Raw genomic sequence first — 7,896 nt, forward strand, 5'->3', positions numbered from 1 at the left:
TCCGTGGAAATCTTGGATCCTATTCATGTTAAATTTGATTAGAATATAAAATAATAATTTAGTGGTATGATTTGTTGACATAATATAAAATTTTAATTTTATATTTTTTGGAATGATTGAATTAGTAAAAAACTAAAAATGAATGATTAAGATTGATAATAAATATAAGTTTTTTATATAAAATAGTGAAATATGTTAAAATTTAAAAATTAATTTAATGATTAAATTTAATTAACTTAAAGATTTAAAAAATATATAAAATTTAAAATTTGTACATTATATAAATGTATCTAAAAGCATTGCTTTAAAGGGAAAATTTGTGGTAGTAGTGGGAATTCGTGAGTTTGGAGGATCAACTTGAGAATGGAATTATACCAGTTATGCATATCACGCAAAATACATGTGGGAGATGGTGACGTGAACGGCTGGGATTGCTTATCCAGGAATGATCTTAACGGTGTTGGGATAGGGAGTAATTTAAGACGTTCAGGCAAATTCCATATCTGAATATAATTTTCCCCCATTGATCAAACAAAGGCGGTATGTAATCCAATCGCAGCCGCCCAATATGGTCAAGATACTTCTCAAGAAACCAATGTTTTTTTTGTGTGTGGATAATTCAGAATTTATTACCCAAATCAAGGTTTAGTTACAAACAACAACCAATCAACAATACAAAGCCAGCTTAATTACACAACCAAAGATTGGCTAGACTATACCCCAAGCATTACAAAGAAAGAAGTTAGTATTATCAAGTCGATTTATGGTCTTGCCCCTAAGATGAATTGCAACTACATCAACAATATCTTTAAGAATAACATCAGCAGATCGGTAACGGCCCTGAAATAATATGTGGTTCCGTTCTTGCCACAAGAAATATATGAAAGCATTCCAAGATATCTTCAAAATGGTAGTTAAGAGGGACTTTCCTTTCCAAGAGGAACAAGCACGAGCTACCATTTCATCCCATGTCAAAGCATAAAAGTTATCCATTCATGATAATGATAGATTTCCATATACCAGCAGCCAAGGAGTAATTAGAGAAAAGATGATCTCTCGTTTCTTGATGGGCGCTGCAGTTTATACAAAGATCATCCGTGCTAATTCCCATTTTTTTGTAAACGATCTCTTGTAGGTAGTCGATTCAAAATGGTCATCCAAGCAATCAAGCTATGCTTTGGAATATGCAATGGATACCATATTAGATGCTGCCAAATAACCTTCTGCGCTTGCATCTGAATGTTCTCACAGATTTCCTTTGTACGCATGAAACCAGAAGCGATTAAAGGGAAAGCAGTAGTTCTCAATTTTAAAATTCTTTTGATGCCCCAACTAACGTTTGATCCAGCCTTAAATTGCCAGAAATCCTGCCCTTTAAGAACGTAATTGTGAACCCACGCAACCCACAGTGAACCATTTCCAGCAAGAACCTTCCTAATGAGGCTTATAGTGCATGCTCGGTTCCAAATTGATGTATTAATCAGACCTAAACCACCTTCTGATTTGGTTATCAAGTGGCATATGATAATTGGTTTGTTCTGGACTTTTCCGCCTCCGGGGCATTGCACCTAGATTCGGGCAGAGATTGTCAAAATATCCGATCTGATGGATCTTAACTTCGTCCAACTCTATAAACGTGTGTGTGTGTTTTTTTTAATTTCAAGATTTAAGAGGCGGGATAGATTATGTAGTATATAACTTTGGGCGGAACAAGATCGAATTTAAAGAAAAAAATCATCGATCTACCTGATATAATTAATTTATCATTCTATATACAATATAATATTTAAGATTTTAAGTTTTTTTATTTTTATATTATTAAAATATATTATTTAATTATTGAAAAAATATAAATTACTATAAAATATATTATTTTAATTGTAAAAATATAATAAATGATTATAAGCATGTTATTATAAAATATCTTATTTTAATTATTTTAAAATATTAATATATTCAAACTAGATCAGGTCGAGGTCGAAGTTTTAATCTAAAAATCGGGACGTATTCGAGGTGAGAGAAAAGCTATAATTCATCGGGGGTGAGACAATATCAAATATAAGCAATATATTTTTAGGTTAGGGACGAGACAACAAAAAAACTCAGCCCGTTTTGTGCCCGTTCCTAGATTCAGATTGTAATAATTATTCGAACGATTACATTTGTACAATATATACTATTATTGGACTAATTTTTTTTAATATCTATTATTTTATAATCATTACAAATTATAAAATAACATATCACTTCATATTAAAAAATAACGCTGCAATCTCGAGCCTATATCACTTCTTTACCCGATAACGAGATCAACATTTTAAATGTTACATAATTCAATCTAATACAATCCAATTAATATTTTTTTAAAAAATATTATCATATGAAAAGAGTAGGGTGGCTGAATCCATAAAATTTAAAATTTTAAAAATTAAATCTCAAGTCTGTGAAAAGTATATGGGGATAAGAGGAGAATTAGACTAAAATGTATATATAATAATTACACATTTATTAGTGATAATATAAAATATTATTATAAACATATAATTTTGTAGTTAAATATTACACGAGATAGTAATGTGGTCGGATGATAATTTTTGTCTATAAAATTTATATAATTTATCAATTTGATTCTAATCCAAAATAATTTAACAAATTTAACCTTTCATATTTAAAAATTTGTTATTTTGGTATTTGTTTTTTCCAATAAATATTATATTATTTTCGTGGTATAATAAAATATTATAGGGACTAAAAATATTATTATATAATAAAAGATTAAATTGATGAATTTTAGTGTTAGGATAAAATTAATAAATCTATAAATTTTAGGGACTAAAAATATTATAGAATAAATATAAAACGTTTATTTAAATTTAGCGATAAAGTTACTTATTTGTAGTAATATTTTAATTGAATGACCAACCAATATTTTTAATAGAATGGTTTGTTTGTAACTTTTAGAAAAAATGACCTGTTTATCAATAAACCTATAATTAAGTGACCTTGGATGTAGTTTACCCTTAAAATTTACCTTGGCGCCCCCCGCGTCGCGTCAACAATGCATTGTGGATTTTTTTTTTCCTTCAAAATTTCAAAGTACTCACTTTCTTCTACTACTAAATACTGATTCTCCACTCAACATCCCTCATTCCCCCAAAACGCCTACAAAAGAAACCCTAACTTCTCTGTTCTTTGTTCTCTATGATTTATTAACTTGCAGTATCCTAACCTTTTGCAGTTTCTGATTGAAGATTTGTGTCTCCGTCTCAGATCGGCCGGTAATTTCATTTGCATTTTCTCTATATCTGGAAAGGTTTTGTTATTTATTTTATAAATTTTGATTATAATGTTCCTTAAACTACTTCTAATAGCTGGTTTGATTTTGCCTGATTCCATGAATGTTTGGTAGAAAGAAATACTATTTTTTAATAAAAAGAGTGGAATGTTTGGTATAGGTGCGATTATCGATGATTTTATTCCTTTTCATTTTCTATAGAAAATCTCAACTAAGTGTGTTCATTATTTGTTAAAATTATTTAGGATTTTTCTCCCTTTGTTTTTCTTGAAAAAACAATTGTTATTCCTGTTCTTATATTTTTTAAAATAATTATTCTTCTACCATTTTCGTCTTTCACATGCATCGATAGATCGAATCTCTCTGGCTCTGATTTATATCTTTTTTTTGAATATGTATCTTTTGGCATTATTTACTATTATACGGATAGATTCATTTGTCGAAACAGAACAAAACATAACAGTGAACGGTTAAAACTGATTTTTGTTTTACGGTTTTTTTTTAGTTTCTTTTCTGCCTGTTATCTAAATAGGTTTGACTATGATCAAAGAGTTGTCTAAGCAGGTTCCTTTGTTTTTATCTCCTTGAAAGTAGATATAGATTTTATATTATAGTCATTGGTTTTTACTTTAGTCTTGTTTCTGATACAGGATTTGATATTTTAGTCATTGAGTTTTTGGTTCGAATATGCCTGCTAACATCATGATGAACATTCCTAATGGAAACGGAAATGGCAATGTCGAGGTCCTACCGGATCCACGGCGAACTTACCAGATTGTTGTGGCCGCGACTGAAGATTGGGGGGTATGGTAAAGATGGGAAGTCGCCTTGGAAATTGCCTTCTGATCTCAAATTCTTCAAAGATCTCACTCTGACTACGGCAGACCCTGGAAAAGGAATGCAGTCATAATGGGTAGAAAAACGTGGGAAAGCATTCCCCTTCAATATCGACCTCTTGGGTCGTCTTAATGTTGTTCTGACTCGTTCGGGAGTTTTGATATTGCAACTGCTGAGAATGTTGTTATATGTGGAAGCATGACATCTGCTTTGGAATTATTAGCTGCATCTCCTTATTGTCTTTCGATCGAGAATGTATTTGTAATAGGGGGTGGCCAGATATTAGGTGCAGAGCATACATATTAAAATTTGCAAGATCTTAATTGAATGTATTTGTAATAGGGGTGGCCAGATATTTAGGTGCAGAGCATACATATTAAAATTTGCAAGATTCTTAATTCTTATTTTCCTCCCTCTTGTCTTATGCTCTACGTTTCGATTCAGGGAATCCCTTAATACTGCTGGATGTGATGCTATTCATCTTACAGAAATTGAGACCAGCATCGAATGTGATACGTTTATGCCCGCCATTGATTCCTCAGTATTTCAGCCTTGGTACTCATCGTTTCCTCAAGTGGAGAACAACATCCGGTATTGCTTTGCAACGTATGTTCGTGTGAGAACCTCTGCTGTTGAACACATCAACCTGGATGACAACCAGGTCCTTGACAATAAACTAGATTCCTCTAAGTTTGAGATACAAATTTCTTTCCTGCCTAAGAAGATTTTTGAAACACGAGGAGTATTTGTACCTGAATATGATTCAAGACATCATCCGATGGTAATCTGAAGGATGACAGGACTGGGACTGGTACTTTATCAAAATTTGGTTGCCAGGTGATCTGCAGCTCTAAGTTAAAATCCTGTCTGATTTGCTTGTGGAAATTGGTTTCCAGCAATATGTTTTTGGGCTTTTGATTGCTGATTATTTTAATTTTTTATACTATTTGACAGATGCGATTCAACTTGCGAAAAACTTTTCCGCTTCTGACGACCAAGGCATGTATATTGTTATTGTTAGTTTATGTACATACATCATAATGGAGTTATGCCTTCTGTGTATTATTTTCAATATTAATTAACGGATAATTGATTTGCATTTGTATGATTGTCTCCAGAAGGTATTCTGGCGAGGTGTTGTTGAAGAGCTCTGGTTCATCAGTGGCTCAACTAATGCCAAGGTTAATTCTTGAATAACAAGCTCCATTTACATTGCTCTACATATTTATGCTCCTATAAATGAAGGCAGAGCTATTCTCCATTTATCTCTTGATACTTATCAGTTTCTTGTAGAGTTTATCTTTGGCTTTTAGCATTTCTATCCCTTCAAACTTTTTTTTCCTATTCCAAAAACATTGATTATTTAGAATGGCTTAACCAGTCAGATCGGGAATAGAGTTCTAAAATATTTGCGTTGTTAACAGGTCCTTCAAGAAAAGGGCATTCATATATGGGACGGTAATGCATCCAGGGAATTTCTTGACAGGTATCTCTTTAACCTTTTTACTATCAATTTGTACTGTTTTCCCCCCCTGTTATTACTAACTTTTGAATAACCAATCCAGTATTGGGTTGACTGGTAGAGAGGAGGGTGACTTGGGACCTGGTATGGTTCCAGTGGAGGCATTTTGGTGCGAGGTTAGTGGATTTCAACTTTCCCATTTTTCGCTGGCGATACATTTTTGTGCGACGGTGTTGCTTCATTTGTTTTGTATCTGATCTTTTCAGGTATACTGACATGCATGCTGACTACACTGGACAAGGATTTGATCAGTTGTTGGATGTTATTGTCAAGATTAAGAATAATCCAAATGATAGAAGGATTATACTCTCAGCCTGGAATCCTTCTGATCTCAAACTTATGGCACTTCCGCCTTGCCACATGTTTGCTCAGGTTAGTATTGGTTTGCAATTGTTTTCTCTCGCTTTTTTTCGTACTTAAATTAAGCCTTTCCAATATGAATGTTTTGCAGTTCTACGTAGCAAATGGGAATTATCATGCCAAATGTATCAGCGTTCTTGTTACATGGGCTTGGGTGTGCCATTTAACATTGCATCGTATGCTCTCCTAACGTGCATGATTGCTCATGTTTGTGGTACGATGTTGCCACTGAAACCGATACTATGTTTATGCATGACTGAATTGCTGGAATGAACCGTGTTATGTGGTTTTCTTTAGTTATTTTGCCAATTAGTGGATAAAAGAGTGGCTTTGGTCCCTCTTCTCTTGGATTTTAGTCTCTTCACTTTTAGAGAATAATACAGCATATGAGCGAAAAATGAAGAGAAAAGAGAACTTGATGCTCAAGCTGTTTGATTTTGTCCAGCTTCATTATCTAACCTATCTTAATTTCGTTTGTCCATCAGATCTTGTTCCAGGTGATTTCATCCATGTGCTGGTGATACTCATGTCTATAGCACTCATGTTAGGCCCCTACAAGAGCAGCTTCAGAAACTGCCAAAGCCTTTTCCAGTTGAGTTTAATTATTCATCTTAAAATCGTGTGGGGAAGTATTCCTACTTCTCAATTACCTCGTTCCTTCCAGATTATTGTCTTAACATATTGAAATGCAGATCTTGAAGATCAATCCCGAGAAAAAGAACATAGATTCCTTTGTTTCTTCCGATTTCGAACTCATAGGCTATGATCCTCACAAGAAAATAGAGATGAAAATGGCTGTATAGAGCTCTACTTTAGGTTCTCTAAATCCAAGGCTCCAGTCCAATTTTGGGTAGCATCTACTCAGTTTTAAGGTAAATTTACGATCCTACAGTTAGTGCATCAAGACCTAGGTTTAGCAGTTTATTATATCGAGAACTCGAACCCTGGAACTGCATGCGGTCGGCATGATCCTATCTGACGATGCTACTAAAATGGAATGAGCAAATGGTTTTAGTGCAAGGATTTTATTCTGTGAGACTATTTTGTGCAATATTTCCAGGGCCGATTACCTGAAGCGTATGGCAATGTGGTGACTTAAACTGATGGCGAAATAAAAAAAGTTTGCTACTAGTTGGATACAATTTGAGGATGGTATGTAGTGAGAATCCTTTAGTTCGACAACGTTGTTGTTGGTTCTAAGGTGATTTAGTATACTGTAGTTGTTGTGCAAGTTTATTTTTGTCGTTTTATTTTTTGGGGATTCCATGCTACGTGAATCCTTTACTCTGAATTTCCCAACACATTCTTGAAATAGATTTTGAAAGACCCAAGTTTCTTCTGTGAAAGTGCTTTCTTTGCTGCATTTGTTTTGAGTTTAATGTGTGAACTAATGGTGGCTTTACACGATTCTTTTTGAATTTTTACTTTTTTAAGATGTATTTGAGTCCATTCGAAATCTATAATTTTTATTAATCATTGAGACTACTCATAGGTTCATAATGATTTAAAAAATATATATAATATAACTGAATATCATATCATATGATTAATGGAACCACGGTCATAATAGCAGTATTATGAACATACAAGAGGGGTACACCAAATTTTGCTCTCTCGAAATCTTTCAAAATCATAGAGTACTGTACTGTACTCTTCAGCGTTTTTTTTTTGCCTCGACCGTATCCCTAAACTGCTGGTTGCTCATTCCGTCTTGTTGGTTGTTTATCTGTTTCCGTTAGTCTAAACTTCTTGGTTCCCTTGGAAGCATTTACGTGGAGACTAACTATTTTATTCTCTTTTCACTGGAGAAGAATAAATACTTGAACCAATCTCAACAAATTTGCCAACTGATATTGCGTTTCGCCAACTGATATTGCGTTTC

The 7,896-nt window shown here is 33.4% G+C and overlaps 1 pseudogene; it reads left to right on the plus strand.

The window, feature by feature from the left end:
- Nucleotides 1-3,142: 3,142 nt before the first annotated feature.
- LOC120151542 lies at nt 3,143-7,126 on the plus strand (annotated as a pseudogene).
- The last annotated feature ends 770 nt before the right edge of the window (nt 7,127-7,896 follow it).

The sequence above is a fragment of the Hibiscus syriacus genome, unplaced genomic scaffold (assembly GCF_006381635.1).
Source record: "Hibiscus syriacus cultivar Baekdansim isolate YM2019G1 unplaced genomic scaffold, ASM638163v2 tig00111059_pilon, whole genome shotgun sequence".
In the NCBI taxonomy this organism is placed as follows: Eukaryota; Viridiplantae; Streptophyta; class Magnoliopsida; order Malvales; family Malvaceae; genus Hibiscus; species Hibiscus syriacus.